General features: G+C 41.1%; 1 pseudogene; it reads left to right on the top strand.

The window, feature by feature from the left end:
• The first annotated feature begins 2,062 nt into the window (after positions 1–2,062).
• Positions 2,063–12,280, top strand: part of LOC138168374 (cytochrome P450 2C19-like) — a 17,700-nt pseudogene continuing 7,482 nt past the window's right edge.

Raw genomic sequence — 12,280 nt, 5'->3', positions numbered from 1 at the left:
TGAGCTTTGTATTTAGCACATATTCAGGAGCAGTGTGGGTGACCTGGCCTTTGTTGTTATATATCCACCTCTCATTGACATAATATATCTATACAATGAGCCCCTGACCCTTCCCACACTGTTACTTCATGTCCACTTTGATCATATGCAAATTAATCCTGCTTTCTGAAATTTTAAGGGTCTGCTGGCATCTGTTTAAAAATGAAGATGCACATGAAGTGCCTCAGTGGTGTTCACTGTAAATATTAAAGATTTTCACAAAGAAGGAAGCCACAATCACCCATTTCCTTCCCAACAACTCAAGTTTTCCTGAATAAAGGCTTAATGGGTCCTAGAAGTCCTTTCCATGAGAACTGGGAGGGACCTCAGCTTATAAAGGCCAAGGTCTGCCACTGCATCCAGGGTCATCTCCAGTCCTCCTGATCTATATCTTACCAGTGGACCTAGAAGACTGTGGAGGAGAATGTGAGGCTGGTGACATTACATAGCCCTCCCTCACTTAAATCTGATTCACTTGGAAATCAGGCATCACCTCCCTGATGTTATGGTTCTCTTGGGGAAGGAAGGACAAATAACAATGGGTCAAAGAAGTTTTTAATGATATAGAACCATATATCATATTTATTACATTATATTATATTGTATTATATTATATTATGTTATATTACATCATATTACGTTGTATTGTGTTGTATTGTAATGTATTGTATTGTATGGTGTCGTATTATATTATATCATATATCATATTGTATTATATAGACAGAGGGCACAGGGTTGGTTGAGTATGAAGGGATGTACTTTTAAAAAATTTAAAGTTAAGGGGTGAGAGAGGAATATATTGGGAGGAGAAAGGGAGAGATATAATAGGGTAAATTATCTCACAAAAAAAAGAGGCAAGAAAAAAACTGTTACAATGGAGGAGAAGAGGAGGGAGGTGAAAGGGAATGAGTCAGCCTTACTCTCATTGGATTTGACTTTAGAAGGGAAAAACATTCACACTCAATTGGGTATCTTACCCAGTAGGAAGGTAGGGACGAAGGGGATAAGAGTGGGGTATGATAGAAGGCAGGGCAGATTGGGGGAGGGGATAGTCAGAAACACTTTGAAAAGGGATAGAGTCAAAGGAGAAAATAGAATAAGTGGGGGGTGGGATAGGATGGAGGGAAATGTAGTTGGTCTTTCACAATATGACTATTATGGAAATGATTTGCGTAACTACACATGTAAAACCTATATTGAATTGCTTGTATTCTCAATAGGGTTGGGTGGGAAGGGATAAAGAGAGAGCATATAGAACTAAAATTATTAAAACACAAATGTCAAAAAATTGTTTTTACGTGCAACAGAGTAATAAGGTATTTGGGCAGTGAGGTATAGAAATCTATCTTGTGCTAAAAGAAAATGAAGGAGAAGGGGATAAGAGGGAGGGGGTGGTAGAACGGAGGGCAGACTGAGGGAAGGGGTAATCAGAATGCATGCCATGTTGGGGTGGGGGTAGGGAAGAGACGGGGAGAAAATTTGGAACTCTTGAACTTAGAACACAAAATCTTATGCAAATGGCTGTTGGAAACTAAGAATAAATAAATAATAAATTCTGATTAGGAAAAAAAAACGACAAAAAAGAGAGAATGGAGGACAAACGACAAGTCAGCAAAGTCGTTTGTTTTTTTAGTGGCCTCAATCTTGGAACAGATTAAGTAATACCACCTCTCAGCAGAGTAGTAAGGTACTATGAGTTATGACAGACACCCTCCAAGTCTTAGAATCATTGATTTAATGTTTGTTAAAAGTATTGATTGTAAGTGGAGGTGGAGCCAAATAGAGAAATGACTGGTATATAAGGAGCAAAAAGAATCAGTAAAACAACAAATTGAATGGCTCCTGATACTTTAAAATACCCTACTATAGAACAAGGGTAAAGGTCTCTTTATCTTATGGGCAGGCCAAAGTCCACTGGAAGCTCACTCAGGATACCAAGGTTTTTGATTGATCTTGTGTTTGTACTCCTGCCCAGCTTTGGATTCTAAGCCTTCTATTGCATTAGAAGTAAGGAAGAGCATCAATGGATCCATCTGTGGTCATTGCTCTTGGCTTACTGCTCTGTATCTCATGCCTGCTTCTCATTTTATCATGGAGAAAGGATTTTGGAAGAGAAAAACTTCCCCCTGGTCCTGTTCCTCTTCCTATTATTGGCAACATGCTGCAACTGGACCTCAAGAATATCTCAGAATCTCTTTGTAAGGTAAGTAAGCATCTCTCTCTTCTGTTGGTTTCATTCCTGACTCTGGCAGGTAATAACAATTTGTTTTGGGAGACTGTCTTCAAGCAGCTTATTCTAATGAGCAGAGCATGTTGGAGTAGGCAGGGAGGTAACTTGTAGGTTTTCTGTAATGTATTTTGATTCACTCTAGCGGACATCAGGGCCCACTGCTTCAGCAGTAGCTGATGCTATCAAGTTCCTGTAGATCTGGATGAGATCCATCCTACAAAAAGTGCCATCCTCTGCTGTTACTTCTCACATGGGCCCTGAAAAGTTCTAGGAGAAAATGCCAGAAATGTTCACTGTCCACCAAAGGAAAAAAGGGGGTATTTAATGTACCTGATTATTTCTGCTGCCTGAGGAATGAGTAGGTCCTCCAACAGGTAGGGACCTCCAGCTCTGTTGTATCAGAGTGGAGAATGTTTTCCTTACATATTCCTTCACAGGAGCACTCAGGATGCCTCTGTGTGCAGCCCCAGTCTTTGAATATAATCTTAAGTGGACTTGCCTGAAATCAAGCCCAGACTCAAGAGGAACCAACAAATTCTGAACTCAGACCTGTGGATCTCAAAGTCTTTGAAAGATATCCTGGATTAGTAGAAAACTCATTGAACTTGGAATTAGAAAGGCCTGGGTTCAAGTCCAGATTCTGACATTTACTAGCTTTCTGCCTTGGGCAAGTCATGATGACCTTTCTGTAACCCAGTTTCCTAAGTCTGTATGAGGACATTATCAGTAAATGTCCTCTCTGCCTCACCAGGTTGTGAGAAAAGTTAAGGTGAGGTAAACATGTGAAAACAAAATTACCTTCTCATTTTGACCTGGTAGATTGACAAACTGAAATCTTTACCATATCATTCCCAGACATACCTTGATCTTTGGGGCCTCGGTGTCCTCATCTGTAAAATTTTATGATTGGTTTAGAAGAATAATTCTTAATCTTGAGATTATGAATTCCCAATGGGTCTATAGATATATTTCAGAGGTTCTGTGAGCTTGGATGGGAAAAATGACATCTTTATTTTATTCTAAGTGCTTTCATTTGTTATGCTATGTATTTTATTCTAAAAATAACATTCAGAGGAGGACACAGGCTTTAGTAGACTATTAAAAGAGTCTACAACAAAAAATGGGTTAAGACAGGGGCGGCCAGGTGGCGCAGTGAGTAAGAGCAGGGGCCCCAGAGTCAGGATGACCTGGGATTGAATCTGGACTCAGATACTTAGCGCCACACCCAGAAATAACTGGCCATGTTACCTTGAGCAAGTTACTTAACCCCAACTGCTTAAAAAAAAAATGGGCTAAGAATCTCTGGTTTAAATAATCTCTAAAGTCCCTTCTAGATCTATACCTGTAATCTAATGATACTGATTTGTAGGAATTCTATTGGAATGGGCACTCTTTTCTGCTCCAGAATGACCCTGACAGCATTGTCACTATTCTCCAACTCTGCTATTCTCAGAGCTTTAGATGTGTAACAATGATGATGATAATTATACCATTTGTATAGTGATTCAAGGTATGCTAAATGGTTTACAAATATTGTCTTCTTATTCTACAAGAATCCTTAGAATTGGGTGTTATTATTATCCTGTTTACAGAGGTGGAAACTGAGGCAGACAGAGGTTAAGGACTTGCTTGGGGTCACAGAGCTATTAAGTATCTGAAACTGGATTTTGAGTAAGGTCTTCCTGGTTCCAAGTCCATTACTGTATTCACTATGGCACCTAGCTATGAAACATAAGCTCAACCTCTCAGGAAGGTTGGGGACATTGCACTGAATGCACACTAAATTTTGCCTCATTAGCCAGTCTTCTGGCTGCTAGCCCAAGGCACAGCATGAACTTTTAGCCTTTTGAGACATCTAGGGCTCAGGGTGGGTTCATGGGTTGCATCATCCTCTGTAACAGATGTCAGAAATGTTTTGAAGGAGCTGATAATGGATCGAGAACTTCTCCAATAAGGTCAACAACAGTAATCCAAGCTGTTTATCGCCTGATTCAGTGATGACCCTCTCACTACTACCCACATCTCTTTTCACAGCTAGCAAAAGAGTATGGCCGGTGTTCAGTGTGCAATTGGGTGTTAAGCGTGCTGTCTTATTACATGGGTACGAGGCAATAAAAGAAGCTCTGATTGATCATGGGGACAAATTTGCTGACAGAGGACATATGCCAATTTTGTAACATGATACCAGTGGATCAGGTAAGTTTCTGCTTGGTTTAGAGCAAGAAGAGACAGAAAAGACTGGGGAAAAGAAATGCAATTTGTAAAATCATCCTCAAACAAAGAGAGAGCAAAAAGGCCTTTGCTGGGGATCTCCCCTTTGCCACAGATCCTATGAGTTCTCACCGTGCCACCTTCTACTGTTTCAGAGAGGTATTAAATGAAACCAACAAGAGTTAAAGTCCATTCCAAGGAATACTGGTCACTTTCTTGTTCGAGGGTTCCCTTATGAAGGATCTTGCAGTAGACGTGAAGAATTTGATCCTGATGAAGATCCTATGGATATAAGATTACAGGCAGAAGTGTAGTTCCCAACAGAAGCGTAGTTAGGTGAAGTCCTCATCTTATGTCCGGAATAAGAGGGTGATATCTGAAAGTAGGAAGGTGTGATGTATTCAGGGAAAGAAGGATATGACAATTAAACTTTAGTATGTGTGTATCATGTGTGCACCATAAAGGCATGTGTACACCTTGGCCATTTTTCAAATTAACTACAATTCTTTGTATACATGCTATATTTTGTTAGACTCAACAATCATTTCCCCACAAACAACAATCCCAGCTAATACCTTTCCTTAAGAATAAAAAAAAAACTCAGAAAAGCCATCTGACACAAGGATTGCTAGTGAGCTTATGGAGCTTTCTGTCCTTATTGAGGGTGCTTCTTGATACTCAGTCCTTTCAGTTATGTTCAACTCTCCATTACCCCATGTGGACTTTCTTGGCAAAGATACTGGAGTGGTTTGCCATTTCCTTCTCCATATCGTTTTACAGATGAAGTACTGAGGGAAATGAGGTTAAGTGACTTGCCCAGGGTGACATACACAGTAAATGTCTGAGGCTGGATTTGAACTCATGAAGATGAGTCTTCCTGACTACACGCTGTGCCACCTAGTAACCCCACAAAAAGACAAGAAATGAGAGTGCACACAAGTACTCTCTTTGGTACTTGTGAGAAGTAGGGAGACTAGGACTTCAAGACATCATAAGTCTTTAAGTACCTTGGGTCAAAAGATGCAGAGATATAAACTCACTTACCCTACAACTCTTCAGTCTCAAAACTGTCTTTATTCTGGCCTCCCTCTTTGTGGCCACTTCATTTCCAGGAGGGGGATGTGGGTGTAGGGCCACGTGATGTGTTTGTGACTCTGATGAAGGGAGAATGATGTGAAGGATGGGACATGAAACAGAATTGACAGAGGAGAAAGCAAACTGACACCTCCCCCATTTCATTCTATTCTCCTAGAACAAGGTGTGTGGACCAAGGGCATGGATTTTTTTTCATGACTTGTAAGGAACTTTGGAGCCTAAGACTTCTCTTCTTCCTGTTCCCCTTTATAGGCATTGTTTCAAGCAATGGTGAGACGTGGAAGGAAATCCGTGGCTTCTCCCTCATGACCCTGAGGAATTTTGGGATGGGGAAGAGGAGCATTGAAGAGCGAGTCCAAGAAGAGGCAAAGAACCTTGTGGAGGAATTAAGAAAAACAAAAGGTTGGTGTTTCTTAACTTTGTTACCATGAGCTCAGAAAAATCCATCCTGTCCCTGGTAACTTATGTAGACTGAGGCTGGTCCAAGGAATTTACTATAGTCTGAAACCACCATGTTTGCCCTTTGGGGCGCATCCTGGGGATATGGCCCTGAGGGTGTGGTCATTCCTAGGAGCCCTGAAGGGTCAGGACAGCTGAGAGAAGAGAAAATAGGCAGTGCAGCTGTGCTGATGAGTTCATGCTAGTCTTGTGAGGAGGCAGTGTGGGCAGGGACACTTAGGGGGATGACTTTCTGCATCTTTATTCCTTTTCAGGTGGAGCAGAGCTCACAAGAACCTAACAGCACTGCTTCCATTACCCTGGTCTACAATTCTAGGGGGAGAAGGCATTGCTTTAGGATCATTTTAAGGTGTCTAGGGATTCTCTTGATATTTTGTTGATCATATGAAGGAAGGGAGGCAGGGCTGAGGACACTGCTAGGAAGGCTAGGAAAGCTGACTGTGCAGCATCTCTTGGAAATGCTTTCCTTTCAGGCTTCTTCTTCCTCCCTTAAGTAAGGTATCTAACAGGAGTTGTCTTCCTTCCACAAAGTCTGAAACTTAGATGGGCCACAGGGCACTGGAGGAGGACATAAATAGGGACGATGATGCCATAAATTCTACAGGACTACTACTTTTTAAACTGTAAAAGACAAAATCTTTTTGTACCATATCAGGGTGTTTCTGTGAGTGTTTTGTGTGTGTGTATGTGTGTCTGTGTGTGTATGTTAGGTGGCAGGAACTGAGTAGAAGTAGGGTACTGTCATACATTGCTCACAATTAGCTAAATGTGCTCTCATACTCCAAAATATTTCACTGCTAATAATATAGAGATAAAATGAGAGCAGAATTCCCATGCCAATGTGGAATCTGGGACTTTTGCCACTTCTCTGTGTAGATGTTGTCTCCCTCATTATAATGTAAGCTTTCTGAGGGCAGGGACTGTTTCACTTTTCTCTGTGCAACCGTGGTGCTTAGCCCAGAGCCCAGTAAGAGCTCAGTAACTGCTGGTGGATTGATACTCTCTCCTCAGTTGCCTCTATGATAATTTCTGTACTAATCCTTCTTGCCTGATTTTTGCTTCTCAATATTCTTTTGTTGGATCAGTATCTATCTTCAGTCCCTTAAGTGTGTATATTTCCAAGGCTCTGTCCTTGGTCCTCATTAACATACCCACCACTTTGACCACCATCTCCTCTTTCACTCTGATGGAGACACCTCAGGACCTCCAAACCCAAGAGCGTGGGAAACAGCAATACTTTCAGTCCACTCTCCACAGCTACTCCCTTGTGGAGATACAGCCTAGCAACTACTCCCAGAAATGCTAAGCCACATATATTGAAAAATATTTACAATATGAATGCAAAGTAGTTTAGGGAGGGGAAACATCTGAATGATCCAGGATGGTCAAAGTACCTCTGCCTTCATGATCACCTCCCCTCTGACTCTGATGGAGACAGCCCAGGTCCTTGAGCTCACGACCTTGGGAAGATCAGTGTCCTCCCAACCACAAAATCACTTCTATGCCAATCTCTAGAATTCTCACTGAGAAAATAAATTATTGTGGAGAATAGGCCCTTCTTTCTCATTACCACTTGAAACAACTGATCAATAGCCACCACCAACAGGTAGAAAAGTGCAAGGGCCATAGGAATGGCAGCAATCTCCAGGACAATGGCCCTAGTCCAGCCCTCATAGCTCCCATATGGTTAAACAACTCCTGTGCTGAAAGGGTTGGAAATCACTACCAATTGCCAGCCAATTACTATTTACAAGGCATATTGGCCAGCCTGGCTGAAGCAGGGGGCACCCTGAGGGAGAGACAAGGGGCAATATATGACAGTCAAGGCAGCCTACCATCACCCCCCTGACCTCATCACTCCTTCTATAGCCCAGGACCCTGAACCTAAGAGCACTTGGAATGGAAAGGCTTCTATCCCAGTGCCTGCAACTCTCATCCTAGGATTACTGATTGAAATAAAATGAAACATAATTTAAAACAGACATGAAGAAGACTGAAAGCAAAAGCTGGTTAGGGTGAGGTGATAAATAAGGATTTTGAAATGGGAAGTGATGCTGGATGGTAGGAAGAACTCTGTATCAGGGACCAGAAGAGAATTTGGGTTGAATCTCACCCCTTGATACCTCCTAGTTGGGGCATAAATCAGCTAATTTTCTTGAGCCTCAACAACTTCATCTATAACAAAGGAATTATTCTATTTGTCCTTAGGATTCTTATGTGGGTCAAATTAGACACTTCATAAAGGGTGGTATATTTTCAACCTGACTGTGCCAAATAAATGTCAGCTAGAATGTAAGCTAGAGGAGAGTTAGATCCTACTTCAGGCAGGCAAACCTTCCTTTTAATCACAATAACAGCATTAAAGTCTTTCTCTTTTTCTCCTTTAGCATTATCATGTGACCCCACATTCATCCTTTCGTGTGCTCCTTGCAATGTAATCTGCTCTGTCATTTTCCAGACACATTTTGATTATAAAGATAAGAAACTTCAAAAATTTACAGAGGATTTAGATGAAAACATGAAGATTTTAAGTACCCGATGGAGTCAGGTGAGAGCAGTGTTCTTTCCTTTTAGAGCTCAAGATATTTTTTTTTCTTAACTTCAAAGAAACTCCAGCAAGGAGCTAAGCCGGAGTTCATCATGCCCTCCTTTGGGAGATACAACAGTGGCACACTGGCTTCTTTGACAGGCAGAGAAGGTGACCCCCATGTGGTCTGATTTGAGGGAGATTACAAGGCTCCTCCTTGGAGTCATTCACCTACTGGTCCCAGGGAGCAAATGTTAAAATTCATGTTACCATAGAGAAACTGACTTTTCCCTTCAGCACCTGAGCTTGGATCAGGTTAGCAGATGAGCAAGTTGTCTCAATGGAAGGGGGGTAGGCAGAGCTCTTGGAAGACCTCATATTAAGGAAGGATGAGACCTTTTCTATAGATAGTATGAACTGACAGTGAAGACCAAGGTAGGCTCAGGCAACCAAAGAACAGAATACTGAAATATTTTAGGAAGTTTGTATAGGAAATGATGAGAAAAGTCACCATTCTGCAAAGGGCATTTGTCCCACCCTTGTTCAATGCTCTTCTGAACATCATCCAAATACGGAAGTGGAGAATTATTTTCTCTTTCTAATAAAGTATGATATAACATTCTTCTAGGGGCGGCCAGGTAGCACAGCGAGTAAATCGAATCCCTGGGCTCAGACACTTAGCACCCACCCAGAAACACCTGGCCGTGTAACCTTGAGCAAGTTACTTAACGCCAATTGCTCAGGGGTGGCCAGGTGGCTCAGCGAGTAAGAGCACTGCTCCAGTGTTAAGACGACCTGGAGATCGAATCCCAGGCTGCACCACACCCAGAAATAACTGGCCGTGTGACCTTGAGCAAGTTACTTAATCCCAATTGCTTTTTAAAAAAAAAAAACATTCTTTTTAGGTCTGCAATTCTTTTCCATCTCTAATAAATTATCTCCCTGGATCTCATCACAAAGTATTGAAAAATATTCGTTCGCTACGTGAATTTATTTTGGAAAAAGTGAAGGAACACCAAAGGACACTGAACTCCGGTGATCCTCCAGACTTCATTGACTGTTTCCTGATGAAAATGGAGCAGGTACAGTGTGAGCAGTAGGTCTGAATTTCAGTTCTTGTACATTAAGTGATTTGTGCTTTAGAGGTTTAAACTCACATTCCTAAACATGCAGAGTAAATAATCCCACATTAATCATAGTGTCCTCAGAGCACTAAAAGGGGCAGACAGAAGAATTAGAAGATAGGGTCCTCACCCTAATGGAATTTCTAACCCAATAGAAAGAGGAATCACATGTAAGGACAAGAGAATAACTATCAGGAATGTGTAAGGAAAGACAAAATAGATAATAAATTGAAGATTTAAGTGATGAAGGAATTTGGAATTAGCAAGAAAAATAATATGTAGGTAGAGTTAGCATAAGGCTTCTTTCTGTAAGAGTTAGGTTTTGATCTGGGTCTTGAAGGAGATCCTAGAGCTAGGTAGTGAGGAGAGGGAAGGACCTTTCAGGACCCTGCAAAGACAGTGGAGTGTAGGGAACTTTAGTCTGGGCAGCCTGATTGGAATGGAGGGGCTGCTGTCCTAGGTACTTGTTGGGAGGATGGTGGGTTTTACAGTCAAGATGGTGGAACTGGAGGCTCCTCACTTTCCATCCCCTCCACAAACAAAAAAAGAGCAAAACCAAAGGGAAGAAAATCATTGAAAAGTTACATAAAAAATAAATCAACCAAATTAGAAACAAAACTAGAACAAACAATATGCTAATGTAATTCACACGGAGCAAATGAAGCCCTGAAAATATCAGAAACATGGCAGAAAGTAAAAGCCATGCTGATGAACATCCTGAAATGGATCAATGACCCACTTAAAGGAATGAAGTGTACTCTGAAGTCACCACTTAATGTTTGATTGCCAGACCAACCAGAAGACACTTTGATTCAAAAACACACTTAATTTAGCAATGTAGTTACAAACTGACAAAGAAAATCCTTCCTTCCTCAGCCCATGTACATAAAATTCTATTCTCCCACAGATTCCCAACACTTTGGTCAATGAGAGAATGAGGAAAAGGCAAATATGTAGACCACAGCAAGAGATTTTTAGAACAGTTACATACAGTAGTTTCTTGTAATGCTCTCTGTTTAGTTTGTGAGCGTCTTAAGAATGCCATATGCTTTTTTCCCACTCATTAACCACAGTGGGAGTAGGCCTTGCTTGACTTGAACTTGGCTTATATCCTCTAACACCTCCCTTGTGTTCCTACATTTTTACCTTTCTTGTCCTTATTCCATGGGATATTTATATATTCAATTTCTTACCTCAGTGGTGATTTTCCTTAATACCAACACCTTGTGGTCAAGGGCAAAGCATTTAGCATCTCAGTTTCCTCCTTAGTAAAATGACAATAATAATGCACTACCTCTATCACAGTAATTGGATGAGGATAAAATAGGAAAATGTACATGGACCCCTTTGGTATAAATTGTTATGTATATGTAAGTTGATCATTTTTTCCTTCCTCATTTGCTGTTTATCTCACTCACCTCGTATAGAATTTATCTCATATCTCACTAAACTCATAATAGGATTTATTAGTTTTGTAAATTAGGAGAAAAATACAATAGCTTACATTTATGTCATGCTTATATATTTCTTTTTTAGTCATTTCAATTCTACTCAACTCTTTATGATCCTATTTTGGGTTTTCTTGACAAAGGTACCATAATGGTTTTCCATTTCCTTCTCCAGCTCAGATGAGGAAACTGAGACAAACAGGGTTAAGTGACTCATCCAGGGTCACACAGTCAGTAAGTGTCTGAGGCCAGATTTCAGTGCAGGAAGATGAGTCTTCCTGAGTGTAGGTCCAGCACTCAGTCCATTGTACCACCTATGTGCTTGTGTATATTAACAGATAATATTGATACATACTATGTTGATATAGGTAGATATCTTGAAAGGTAGCATTTTACAGTGTAATGGTGTCAAACACGAATAGAAATGAGTTCCAGTGGGCCTCATATTGACTTAGAAAACACACAAATTAACATTATCTTTGTTCTATCTTTATTTATTTTGCTGAATATTTCCCAATTACAATTTTTTTTTCCTTTCTGAGGGGAGGAAGGTAGGGCAATTAGAGTGAAGTGACTTTCCCAAGGTCACACAGCTAGTTTTGTGTTAAATGTCTGAGGCCACATTTGAACTCAGGTCCTCCTGACTCCAGGCTGGTGCTCTATTCACCGTGCCACCTAGCCAGCCCCCCTATTACATTTTAATCTGGTTTGTTTTCCATACAGTTTTGTTGGTTGCTTGTGGCCTGAGAGCTGAGAGTTTGACACCCCTGATGTAGTAGAGAAAGGGCTGGCCTCAGAGTCAGGCAAAATTGAGCTCATATTTCCTCTTTGACACAAAATAGCCCTTAGGCTGGGCAGGTCACTTAACCTTATCATGCCCTAGGGCTAGACAACTCTCTTGAGACTTTAAGATTTTTCAGAGAAGGGCATATTTGCATTGGCAGAGAACATTTTTTTGCCTGGAAATTCATTGTGCCCATGAAATTGCACGTCTAGTCTCTCTGTGTCTCTGTTTCTCTCTCTCTGTGTCTGGGTCTCCCTGTCTGTATCTGTCTCTGTCTCTGTCTCTGTCTCTGTCTCTGTCTCTGTCTGTCTGTCTGTCTGTCTGTCTGTCTGTCTGTCTCTCTCTCTCTCTCTCTCTCTCTCT

Source organism: Petaurus breviceps, unplaced genomic scaffold, assembly GCF_028583685.1.
Source record: "Petaurus breviceps papuanus isolate PSGF00001 unplaced genomic scaffold, PetGlider_PUasm1.0 37, whole genome shotgun sequence".
In the NCBI taxonomy this organism is placed as follows: Eukaryota; Metazoa; Chordata; class Mammalia; order Diprotodontia; family Petauridae; genus Petaurus; species Petaurus breviceps.
This window is presented reverse-complemented; position numbering and strand designations above follow the sequence as displayed.